This window comes from Pavona decussata, unplaced genomic scaffold (genome assembly GCF_977016875.1).
Source record: "Pavona decussata unplaced genomic scaffold, jaPavDecu1.1 SCAFFOLD_215, whole genome shotgun sequence".
NCBI classification, from domain to species: domain Eukaryota; kingdom Metazoa; phylum Cnidaria; class Anthozoa; order Scleractinia; family Agariciidae; genus Pavona; species Pavona decussata.
The window spans coordinates 1747423-1760892 of record NW_028145620.1 but is presented as its reverse complement, the minus strand read 5'-3'; the positions used below and the strand labels follow the sequence as shown (position 1 = coordinate 1760892).

The 13470-nt window shown below is 36.9% G+C and overlaps 3 long non-coding RNA genes across 3 annotated transcripts; all 3 read left to right on the top strand.

Annotated features, from left to right (window-relative positions):
* The first annotated feature begins 2700 nt into the window (after positions 1–2700).
* LOC146459944 (uncharacterized) lies at positions 2701–3754 on the top strand. The gene is made up of 2 exons (XR_014857804.1): positions 2701–2898; positions 3519–3754. It is a non-coding gene; the product is annotated as an uncharacterized LOC146459944 (long non-coding RNA).
* An 866-nt stretch (positions 3755–4620) lies between these two features.
* LOC146459943 (uncharacterized) lies at positions 4621–5967 on the top strand. The gene is made up of 2 exons (XR_014857803.1): positions 4621–4852; positions 5728–5967. It is a non-coding gene; the product is annotated as an uncharacterized LOC146459943 (long non-coding RNA).
* A 3093-nt stretch (positions 5968–9060) lies between these two features.
* On the top strand, positions 9061–10165 carry LOC146459942 (uncharacterized). Its single transcript, XR_014857793.1, has 2 exons — positions 9061–9271; positions 9939–10165. It is a non-coding gene; the product is annotated as an uncharacterized LOC146459942 (long non-coding RNA).
* The last annotated feature ends 3305 nt before the right edge of the window (positions 10166–13470 follow it).

Below are 13470 nucleotides of genomic sequence, written 5' to 3'. Positions count from 1 at the left end.
ATGACGTCACTAGCCCCCAGCAGCACCATTTGAATATGTATCCCATAATATAAACATCATTTTGTAGACGACATAACAGGCTATCTATTAAAGGTAAAAAACTTTTCAAAATATCTTAACGTATCGAAAACGCTAGGGATCAGGGGAGGGGGGTATGAGTTTGTATGTACGTCCGATGGTTAATTATTAGTCGACTATCAAGAGAAATTTCAATGTTGTTTAAAGCGCTCTTTCCGCGCTTAATTTGCGATGATTAAATAATAATAATAATAATAATAATAATAATAATAATAATAATAGTAATAATAATAGTTTTTCTGTTTCTTAAAGTGTCTCTAAAAGGTAAATAACAATTATACCGAATAAAACATAAGAAAACATCAACCATCAACTGAAATCTTTTCTGTCTACAATTCAGGAAATATCAAAATCGCCCAAAGATTACCTTCAGTTTCTTTGTAAGGTTTAAATGGCCGATTCTTCCTTGCTTCCTTCATGTAGGCACCATTGCCAAACAAGCCATGCAACTCTTCTTCTTACAAAACTTAATTTTAACGAAAAATTAGTTTCGATAAGCCTTCTTACAGGAATGGTTATTATGAAAAGCGACGTTGAAAACGGCTTGAGCATGGCCACCTTTGTCGGATGGATTTAAAAGTATACATTTTGAAAAGTAGGATAATAACTTACAACCAAATTTTAACATTATTCAACACAACAACATAACCAGATTATCTCGTCAATGTTTAAACAGAGAAGCTTCTTATTTATGTTTTTTTTTTCTTATGGAACCTCGATTCCGGATATACATTTAAGTAGACCACTGTCTTGCTTTTCAGTGAGAGGTTCTTTCCAGTAGCATTTTACCCTTTTAGAATTAATTTTGAAAATGGAATCTGATTCAACATTTATCGCATGACTTGCCTATATTTCTCCTTCGTGGTCATGATCAGCTCAGGACCAAAAGAAAACCAGTCATTCGCGTAAACATTATACAGCCGAAAAAATGTTCAAAAACGAGTCGAGGCACGACCTTGCGTAAAGGGACGAACTTTCACTTTAATTTAACAGCACTTGTCAACAGCAAAATGAAACTAGTAACAACATGATGAAACACTTCGTGTGCGATATTTGTCCCAAAGGATCACCGAAGGCAGAATTCAATAAAAAAGAGGTTTTTTGGAACCTGTCTGTTCACACAAAGTGAGTTGTCACGAAAAAAGTTGTTCGTTTTGCGCCTTCGATTCGATCCCAAGAACGGAAAGAAACAGATTAAAGAACCTACAATTTTTACAAAGAAACTTTACGTTATATGAGCGCGTACAGCTTAGTTTTTCAAATTGCACCACTGAAGGAAAGATTTAGGTTAATGAGTGGCGTCATATTATCGCTAAATATGACTATGAGGTAGTAATATTTGTTAACTTCAAGTTATGAATCGCAACATGGATTTACGTACTCTACGCTGTGAGACGCTTATTAATATTCATTTAAACTCCGACATCGTCGACCATTGCCTGGAGCTTCATTTAATAGCCTGAGCGAGCACATACATTCTTCTAAAATTTGGCTTCCTTTGCCAAACAAGGATGGAATAAGTAAATACAAAAGACTAGCATATAGATGAGCAGAAAACTGAGGTGTGATCGATTGATTTTGAACACACTGCAGGAGGTTTGAATTTTCCAGGTTGTGAAAAGGAAATCATCCCGCATGAGCCCACACCAATTTAACCCATAATATTACTTCCGCTTCAGCTGTACTATTTCTTCCAATTTGGTTGATCATCTGTCTGGCCATTTTTGTTAATGACAAGTGATTATAACTATGGCTCTGCACTTAGACGACGCCTGTGCGTGATTATGGGTAATTCAAAGAGACAAGTTGGGTGTATACATTTGCTTGTAATTAGCCGAAGACGATATTTGACGTTAAATGTCTTTAAACTACACAGCATCACGCCATGCAGTGTTGGATGCTTTTTAAGTACCCTTATTTTGAATATAAGCGCATATGAAAACAAAAGAGAAGGGAAACTTTTCGAGTAGGTGGAAACTCAAAGTAAGCACAAACGAAACTCCATGACGTGTTTATCCTTTTGACTACGTTGTAATAAGTGGTCAGTCTCACTTTTCAGTACATTTAGACTAGCCACGAACATTTCACAAGTATTTGACAATTTTTCAATTCTTTATTGTATAAATTTTGAAACTGCTCTTTAATATTGTGATTCAAATCGATGCCATTGAGCCGTACTTTCTTGTTCTTCTGCAGTTCAACATAGTTCTGTTTAAGCATTTTTCTCTATGAATTAAATCTCAAAACGTGAGCTTCCCCGCATATTAAAATTCACTACTACGCAGTATTTTTCTATTGTACAATTCGTCATTATTCACCACAGTAAGCTTTCATGTCAGTTTGAAATCGATTAAGCCCTTGAGAGTGGAAGGAAAAACATAAAAGAGAAGTTTAAAAATTTATAATAGCTCTTTTCATTAGAAATGTGGGTGGTTATCGTAATCCTCTTGGCTTTGACCCCGAGGCTAAACAGAGAGGGACCTAAAATTACAGCTCGTCGTCTCACCATCAACAATTATTTGGCACTAGGCATACTCGCCGACAGAATTCACTCGAAAATTATTAATTCTTTTGCAATAATTATGTAATCATGCAAATGAACTCGCGGCTTCCTTCAGAGTAAAATTTGTTGAGGATATAAAGGGACCAGATTACAATCTTACTGTTGAACCTCCGTCAAAAGGAAAAGATATTCAAATAGCAAGAATGAAGTCGCACATAGTAACTATTCTCTTTTTCACTTTGGTGCTGCTGTTTATCTTAAACGGATCTCATTGTATAGATTATCAGCATCCTGAACCGACCCCCAAAAGGAGGAAGGTAAAATCAACAATTCTCTTTGCTTGACTTTTACGGCCAAACTTTGAGTAATGTAATCATAGTGGTACAATATAACGCCTGCACACAGCCGACGCTGAGAGAGTGCGATTGTGCACAGGTGAAGTGCAGTCTTATAGTGCGACCACTCACATAACGATCTTTGGCTTACCACAGTTCTACCGTTACACGCAAATACTTAGTTATTTGTCGACGACAAAATTTGGACAAAAATCTTTCAACGATTTCTTGCGCACTTCTAAGTTCAATAACAATTCTTGAAATTTGGGACGTTGCACTCTGAAACCCTGATACAACGTGGAGATAATGTAATTCCATTAAAAAGAGGCCCTTTTAGACAGTTCAGAGTAAACGCAAAAAAAACTAGATGACATACCTTGAAGGAAGCAAAAAAAAAAAAAACACGGAGTCTAGGGAAGAGTGCATAAGTACTAACGCCCATAGCGTCTTTTTATTTGATCTTAGGTATTGCCCCCAGCTAGTGAACTTTGTGTCATTTAATGATTATTTTTTAACGAATGTTTGGCCTTATAAACAGAGTATAGAGTGTCACTCCTTCGTCTTACGAAGGGTGAAATTTGAATATTTTCTCTTTTTTTCAGACATCGTCGTTAAACACCCGCCGGAGTTTGTGCGAAGCTGCACGCAACCTGGATTGTGACCGGGAACTGTTTGACGAGCCACAGTACATGAGAGAGAAGACTAATGCTGCCAAGAAATGACGCCATTGACACGAGTGACCATCAGGAAATAAAGAAGGCCTGAAATGAGCAGTTAAAAGAGTAGCCTGTAAACTTAATTGTTTGTGAGATAATAATAAAGTTAAAATACCAATATGTATGATGAGCAACATTTTATTATTTCCAGAACAAGAGTCGAGTAGATAGTTTGACAATGTCACCCATTTGGGAGGACAGGAAAATATTTTCAGTTGACCATCTGCCCTGTCATTTTGCCAAATATTTCGAAGAACGTTCATACCAAAATGTGCTTGCTGTGGAATTATCGAGTCGACTCACATCAACACAACGAACTTCGAAAGCCCATTGAAAATTGTTGCTCCATAAATTATGCGAAATTAAAACTGAACTGAGGACGTTGTTTGGCTTTGACACCCCCCTTATGGTGAGCTAAGTTAATTGAACGAGTACAAAAGAAACTCTGAATGAATTTTCTCTTGCTTTTTATCATGTTTTAATAAGTGATTCTAACTTTTGAGTTCAATTGACGTACAAAAACCTTAAACGTCACTATTTAGATGAGTGCTATTGAGCAGTGCTTTCCTATGCTGCTGTTTACACTGCTCTTCAAGGTGGTTCTTCTAAAATTTCCAGTCTTTGCATTAAATCCTCGTGTACTCATCATTTCTGAGCAGTACTTTGACCCGTACAGTTCGTCTTTTCTCCTTTTTTCCGTTTTTCGTCTTCGCTGTTAGTTTCAATCCCTGGGGTGGAAGGGAAAACATGAAAGCCAAATTCAAAGCTTTTCATGGAAACTGTGGGTGGTTAATAATATCTGTGGTGTGACCCCGGGGCTATACAGAGAAGGGCCTAAAATTGCAGCTCATCGTCTCAGCATTAAGTAATTATTTGGCACTTGCCATCTTTGTATATTCGCCGACATCATAGATATCCAATTACAATTTTTATTTGAGTAATTAAGTATCCACACAATTAAACTGTTTTTAAATTAGTGGGGAAAAAACATTTGAGAAATTAAAAAGGATCAAATACAATCTTACAAGCTATTCCTCGTTTAACCTGGAAAATTACGCCCTAAAGGAAACCCTAGGTATACCATAAAGAGAAGACGAACTGTGAGAATGAAATCGCAGATAGTAGCTATTTTCTTTGTCACGTTTTTGCTTGCTTCGATTGTAAACGAAGCTGGTTGTATCGATACCCAAATAAGAAGAAAAGCAGGCAAAAGACGCAAGGTAAAACGAAAATCATCTTTGACGTCTAACCAAACGTTGAGCCGTACGTTCAATCATAACTCTAATTTTTGACTTGTTAGTACAATCACTCCGGTGCATAGCCGTTGCTCTATGCATGAGCTAGTAGAGAGGCATCTTCTATGCACAGGGTATCAGGGAGTCAGGCCGAACTATCCAGCAACAGAACATGTAGGAACGGCATTGAATTTGAGATAAAGAATGAAAAATTTACCGTCATGTGCTCGAGTTCTCTATAAAACCTTGAATTTAGTCATTTCACGCTGTTGTTTGGTGGAGTACGGCGAAGAAACAAAGCAAAATTTATACGCTCTCTTGGTGCCTTTTCTTTGCCGTCGCTGTAAAAGCTTCTTAAAAGAACTCCCTAATGTCCATCTCTCAGGGGTAGTGAGGAATGTTTTGTTTGTCAGAGCTCCTCTGTTTTGAGTAATGACTAAAAAAAAGATTTATGCTCTTCAACTTCTCTCTTGGGATTTGACTAGAGAGACAGACCGTCAATTAGAGTAGTTCCTAGAAGACGTACTACATTGTTTGACGATAGCCTAATTGGTTTACTAGCTACTTCATCACTTGTCCCCAATTCAATATACAGCTTCTGTTTGTAATCAGGATTTTATTCAGCATCCGACTGCAGTTGGACCCCTCCTTTTCTCACGCGAGAAGAAGGAAATGATATCATACTGCGGTTAACACAGACCTAATATTAAAAATATAAATTGTCGAAACAGTAGGGAAATTTATGGAAACGTGGAAAAGGAAATCGAATGGAAAATACATTTGAACCCCTTGCCATTGAATTATAAAGGATAGCCTTTTTTATGTGGCATTTATAATGTATTTTCTTTCTTCTATTTCAGTTATCGTCGTTAAACTACCGCCGGAGTTTGTGTGAAACTGCACGCAGCCTGGATTGTGACCGGGAACTGTATGACGAGCCACATGAGAAAGACGACTAATGCAGAGACCTGACGCCATTGACCCCAACACCAAATTAGAAGATACACGAAATGATCGGATTATAGTGTAGCTTATAAGCTTGTATTAACGCAGTCGTTTAGTGAAATAAAAATAAAATTAAAAATAATAATAATGTGGTCCACCATATTTGTGATTAATTTTTTTTCCAGACAAGAATTCGAAGCCGGTATAGAACAAAACAATGGGACTAATTTAGGAGGAAGGGAAAATACATCACTTAGCTATCTACTTCAATGTAATGTTTTGCCATTTGCTTGTTTCTTTTATTTTGATTTTGAAAACAATCTTAGTTTCTTACACGCAGCTCAAATAAAAATAAAGGCTAACGATTGTGATTCATCTTTCTTTACAACCTGTGAGTGAATGGATGGGTGGACCACGCATGTGGCCGATAGCACTTAGATCTCGTGAAAGACTTTCGTTCTGCAGCGAATTGCGGCATTTATTTTGTGGTTACATCACCTCAAAATATTTTAAGTCCTTCTAGATTATAGTGAGTGAAGAACCTGAACTCCATCTAATGCTGAATTTGGGTGATTTTTCTTTATTAACATTAAAACAGGAATATTTTGTTTGTTGAAAAACCTGCCTGTAAAAAGTGGTGATCTTGGTAGCATCAACTCAATGAACATTGACCCACTACTTCCAAATTTCTGAGAAAGTCCCGAGGTTTGATAGCATTTGGTCAAATACACGATTATCTCCGTTAAAATGTATTTGGTGTCTGCTACAAGATATCTCAGTGTGGCTTAGCTCGACTGTTGTTGACCTGTGACCTACTGATAAAAAACTTTACACATGAAGGCTAAAATGTCTACAGCAGAAAAAAATGAAACCTAGGAATATTGCCGTTTTCTATGATACATTTTGGATGCACTACTGTTTATCTTCCAAGTCTCATTGTCATAGCTTAAATACATGCCAAGTTACGGAGGGGAAAAGAATCCGCACCCGCTCCCCTCTTTGGCCCCCCAAAGGGGACAGTTTCTCACTAATAGTCTGCGCTAATCGATCACCACTCTTAATCGGACATGCAAAGAACAGTTTTAGAAACGACAACTGAATTGGATGTTACTTTTATGGGAATAATACAATCCAGTACTAGCCTTGATCTAATTGATGTGAAAAACAACTAATCCCCCCACAATAACTTGTATGGCTAAAATTTGTCTATGATACAAAATAATTAAAGAAGGAACGTTCAATGAGCTCGCCTTTATCTTTCAGAATTAATAAAAAGAAAAGATATAGTAATGGGTCGATTGTTGATGTTATCTTATGGTTATATAGATGTGGTCGTTCTTCGCTCTTTTAGAGACATTTCTCGAGATCAAGGAAAACTGTCAACTTTGATAAATCGAAAAATTAACATACGTTTTGTAACACGCTAAACAATCAACTTTACACGGTTACTTTTTTTTTCTTTGTATAGATCTGGTAAGAAAAACTCGTTGAGAAGAGCTGAAAAGGGCATCCTTAAATTAGTAAAATGGCCAAGTTGAGAGTTGCACTTTCCATCATAGTGGAAATGTAGCAGTCCGTTGAGTTTAAAAAATTTTACCGAAGATTATATGGGGAGCAAAGAAACGACAGTAACATTTTCCTAAACTTACGGAACCCCGTCTTCGCTAATTTAGAAGACATGACTCCCAAACTTAAGCATTTTATTTATTTTAAGTTGTTCTTTCTGGCAGTATCAAGAATAAATTTTCCTTGTCATTAACATCAAGGTAAATTTCCGTGACAATGGTTTATATTCATTTAAATCCTGACGGCGAGAATTAGGGCGGATAGCAGTATTTACTGATTAAATATTTGAGTATTTACACACATTCTCTTTGATAAAAAGAAACAGAAAAATATAGGAAGAACCCAAAAAAATAAATAATAATTTTCAACAACAACAAAAATAGTGAAAATATCACCGGAATAGAATAAACATGAGTAAAACCTGCCTGCCTTCAGGAGGTTTGAATGTGTTCTAAGATCAAACACAAAAAGAGAAATTATCCTTTTCTCATGCAAATTAAACCCAACATTATTTCCTCATGTGCTCTTATACTTGTTTGATTATCCGCGGTCGCTTTTCTAATTAAAAATAATAAAAATGAAGGATTCGTAATTAGATGACGCCCATGGGTAATTATGGGTAATTCATGCAGTTAAGTTGGGATACACAGGTGCATGTAATGAGACCAAACATGATGTTTCGTTGGCTAAGTTTACCACTGAAGATAATTGTCCTTACTATTACACAACTTCAAGTGACATACACTGTAATAATTGGCACCATTAAGCACTCAACATTCCCCTGCGACCAAACAGAAAACAAATGTTGTTCTAAACACTAAACATAATTGCCTTTAAACTACACAGCCCCATGCGACCGATATGCACTTTTAAATTTGCATTGTTAAGCACTCCTACTCACCTGCGACCTTAAAGCAATTTTCTTCCAGACAATTGGGCTACTTCTCAAGCTTTTTTCTGTCACGTTTTCTTATTTTCTGAAGGCGACAATTTGTATCAACTATTATTTCTCACTTCAAACGCCTAAAACCTTCCTTACTACAAAGTATTTCGTTATAATATATTTTTTTTTGAAAGAGAAACAAAAAAAAAAAAAACAGAAAAACATTTTGAGAGCAGACGTCTCCTATTTCCTTTGAAAGGAAGTAGGAGACGTCTGCACACACTGGCTTGGAAACTGAAAGCCTACATGTATTTATATTTTTTAGTTATAAATTTAAGTAGGATACTCTTTATTATAAACGTGACTTCGAACGGCACAAGCCTTCCTGTGCTACTGTTTATTTAACTGTTTAAGGGGATTCTACTAATACAAACGTTTCCAGCTATGAATTTAAATCTCAAAGTGTGACAATCAAGTTAAAGTTCAGTGTCTTTTAGCCAACCACAACATGCTTCATTGTTAGTTTAAATTTTATAGTTTTCTTGAGAGTGGGGGGAAAACAAGAAAGCCAAGTTATAAACCTTATTACGGAACCAATTTATTGTAACTGCGGGGGTTGTTAACGTAATACTTCTGATATGATCCCGCGGCTACAAAGAGAAAGAATTAAATCGTCTCAGCCGTTGGCGGTTAATAATCTTCATATTCGCCGACAAATTAAGTCGAAAGCTAATATTTATATTTGAATAATTATGTACGTGAATAATTATTTTTAACTTTTTTATCCACAACAGTTAAGGGTATAAAAAGGACCAAATACAATGTTACAAGTTGTATCGTCTGTTTAACGCCTTGGAGGAAGCTCACTCAAAAAAAGAGGAAGGAAAAGAGGAAGAACACCGGTGACAATGAAATCACAGATAGTAGCTATTTTGTTTTTCACTTTGTTGCTGGTCCTGCTGGTAAACGAAGCTAATTGTATTGATGCTCAAAACGGGAAAAGGAGCAAGGTAAAGCAATCATTCTTCTTTAATTTTTACTGCCAAAATGAGTCGAATCATGGCTCTAACTTTTATCTTTTTGAACATAATCCCACCGGTACATAAGCGCTGATGATAGCAGACCGCTATGCATGGGTAAGAGAGCGGTGGTTACTGCGTATTGGAAAAGTACAATTCTAGTGAATGGCCATTGTCGTGAACGATCTAGCTTTTGTTAAATTGTCAGAAATGAGATTCTCCGTTTACATAATGAAATAAGAGAGGATCGTTTTCCCTAAACGTTTTATCTTGAGCATTCTTAAGAGTTGAAATTAAGTGTGAACAAGACTAGCTTCAACTTGACGGAATTGTTTGAAAATACCCTAATTAAGTATTAGCGGAGAACGGTTCTTATTTTCAAGTCAGAAACCCAGTTGCTGGCTGTAAAATGCCACCCGAATTCCCAATTACACGGACTAGTAACCTCTCTAAGGAGCTGTAGTAACAATCAAAGACAAATCTTCAATATTCATGATGCGTGAAGACCGACTTTATTTACACCGTTAACTTCTTGCAGCCTTATATTCGAAGTGGCCACTACAATTTGGTTTAATTTTATTCGCTCAAACAGAGCCTTGTCGTAAGCAATTTTTTACCAAAATGCCTGAATTTCTTTTAAACCATGTTTCCCTTTCAGGTGATACCGTCAAGCTACCGCCGGAGTCTGTGCGCAGCTGCCCGCAACCTGGGTTGTAACCGGGAACAGGAAGACTGGGGACGAGCGAGAGATAAAGAGAGTGACGCCATTCACCCAAATGACTATCAGTGAATCTAAAAACACCGGAAATGAACAGTTTAAAGTGTAGCTTTTAAAAAAACAACTGTTTAATGAGATGATAATAAAGTTGTAATTGCAAAAATTAATCCGATGATGTGGAACTTTTTCTAGAAAAAAAAGGACCAGTGTATAGAGAAAAAAAAAAAGGAAATAATGTGATTATATAAACGGAAGGAAGATCCCTTGAAATTAAACAATAAATTCGTTTTGCTTATGATCACCTGTGCTTTACATCCTCCCAATTTTAAGCGTTTGTGGACCCTGAAATCATTCTTAGTAATCTCGGCGATCTTGGTAAACCTTTTCGTGTCTTTCAGAATAAGGATAAGACCACACATGACATAAAATCTATGAATGGCGTTCAGATCAAGCCTCACAAATACTTCTTGGAGGTATCGAATGTTTCTCTTGGTTTGTTATTTCTAAAATTGAAAATCATTTAAACAAAATCTAATATAACGTCCTCTCATTCAACACAGCAATGTAGAGCAGCCATCTTTGAGCCGCTCTGAATGCTCCAAAACATCAAAAAAACATCTAGACTGACTGAATTTAAATAATGTAAATTAACAACAAAATATTAATATAATAATGGTATAAAAAGGAAACTTTTTGCACTAAAATTCATATTTTCCTTTTAAAACCAATCAAGTAAGAGAGAATGTCCCCGAAGACTGCGTGATATCAGTAAAATGTGGCACATGCTTCAAAAAGTCAAAATCTTCATATTTCGCTCAGAGATACCCTAGGATAAGCCAACAAACGTAATATGTATTTTTTGTTCAAAGCTGGTTATATTTTCAAGAAAATTCTCAAAAATTGCAACGGGCACCGACCGCCATAAAATGGCGGAAATTAGTGCGCCGAGCCGAACGACACAAGAACTTCGCTCGTGAAAAGTGCAAAAGGAAGCACCGTTTTTTCAAATTGATATATTTGTGTAAGCGACACTGGAAAATGATTCAAGTCGAAAAACAGCATTGTTCACTGAAATGGGAATGCACGGCACGAGTTTGAAAATCACAAATATTTCATTGTTTAAAAATCGTATTTTGCAGCAGTTTTTCAAGAAACATTTTTCCCATGCGGCGCGGTATAATTCAGAAGCACTCGAGATTAAGGTTGTGATTAGTGGAAACTGGTCTTCTTTTCAAGGATATAACAATTAGTCTGGGGCTCTTAACTTCTGCAAGGAAAAAGCAATTAAGCTCTATGTCGAGGAAATCACAAACTCCACTTGTCAACAATGTAAACTAAATTCGATTTTGAGACGGCATTACGACTTTATAACGACGGCTAGTTGGGAAAAAAATATATATTCCGTACTGGGCGGAGTCGCAAATTGACGGAGTATATTTTCTCCCAACGCCGTCATTATAAAGCTGTAATGCCGTCTCAAAATCGAATTTAGTTTTTTATCGCGATATTGACATTTCGTTGGAGAGAGTAAACGGATAAAGTACAAATATTGCGCTGATTGAAAGGGAAACTCCTGTTTCAGTTAAACTGTAGCCATGCGTGCGCGAAAGTTTTTCTCGAGGCGGGTTATTTGAATTTTTGACTTTAATTTTACGTCAAAACAAAGAAAATGCAAAACAATTACAGGCCACAAAGCACCTATCATTAATGAAATAGACGAGCTAGTAGGTTTGAACATTTTACCAGCAAATAGTTTTATTGAAAATTTGTACCGCCGAGATGTAAACAACAACATGAAAACAGTGATGAACAAACCTCACAACCAGAAGCAAGAATAAAAAGAGCAACCATACTAGTACCCAAAAACGAAAAGAGAGAGCATTATTATCCTAGCTTAGATGTCGTGGAGATTTAGAAATTTGAAAGAAACCAAGCGGCGAAGAATACTGTAAAAATTACCGAGTCTGCCGTTCGGCGCTACGACAAGAAAATCAAATTGACAGACCTGAGCCATGAAAGAAAACGCAGCAGAGCTCTTAGAGCAATTTCTTTCTAGACATAAGTGACATCAGAAAAGAAACAGATCCTTTTGCTTTGAAAATACCATAATTTATGGGAATTTACTGTGGCCGCTTTCACACTCAAGAAAGTCTTTTAAGTAAATTTATTTTCTTCGAATTTATAATCACTCTTTTTCGCTTACCTTCAAGAAAAAAAGTTGTATCCGCTGTATCATGGTACATGTTCACCACAGAAAAAATTTTATAAGTGGTCCTTGACGGTGTCAGAAGCCTTATAAACTCAAATGAAAAGAAATAACAACACCATCCAACGTCACATGTTCATTCACAGAAGTAAACTTTTCATCTGTGCGCGCCGAACCCATTTAAGTGCCGTACTGTCATGCTTACATGACAGTTTTTGAGCCAATCAGAAACCGTCATTTTGAGACGACATTATCGCAAAATAACGTCGTCACAGCGCAATGGCCGGGAAAGATCCCCCAGGATCGCGATAAACACAAATACAGTCGAACCGCCCTTTGCGACCACCTCTCGTAAGTGACCACCTCTCATTAACGACCACTTTTCCAAAATACCAAAAGTTTTTCAGGTCAAATCACTATAGATGGAACCTCTCGTAGGCAACCACTTCTCGTAAGCGACCACATCTCGTAAGCGACCACTTTAAGAGATGATTGTTTAAAATTTTCAATTGTTTTCAACCTCCCGTGGGCGACCACTTGACACACAATCTGCTATGGGGCTTTTTTGCGGACAAAATATCGAACATGGATACATCAATGTTTTGTTCAATTACGTTATTGTTATGCGTTATAATACAAATTGTCAGAGGCGGGGCAGAAGACTCGTCAAATTTTCGTATCTGAATCATCCAACAAAAGTTGACGTCACATACGGTCAAATTGGCGCCCAGCAGCCTGTCTCGGCGAAGTCGAATCATGGCGTCCGGGTCAGGCATGATTTCTTCGCATTTTTGAGCCATCCGTACCAGGAATTGTGAACTGTGGATATGAAAGATGTTGTAAAGATATTACTTCGACTTCATGAGCAAGGGTTTTCCAAAGAAGTGAATTTTTTCCCATTGTTTTGACAGAAAATACAAGACAGCTAAGCGTCGTGTCATGGCGAAAATTTCACACTCTCAAAATGAGTGGCGTTCAGACTTTTGGTTCTTGTGGCTTCTGATCGTTCGAAAGCTGAAATTGTAATAGCCTATCCCGTGTGCAACATAATGGAGGAGACATCGTCAGTCATAGTTTGCAGTGTTAACAACGGGAACCTAATTATCACCTGACGTGAAGTGTTGGAAGCCTGTATCATTGAAGCTGTTCTAATTGTCTTCGTTGTAAGAGACTCGTAATCGTCCAGGTGAGTAAATGTAGTTATCTTCATTTCCAGTTCTTTTCTGCCGACGTGAGTACCCTTTAGAGTAATAAGTCGGTTTTGTG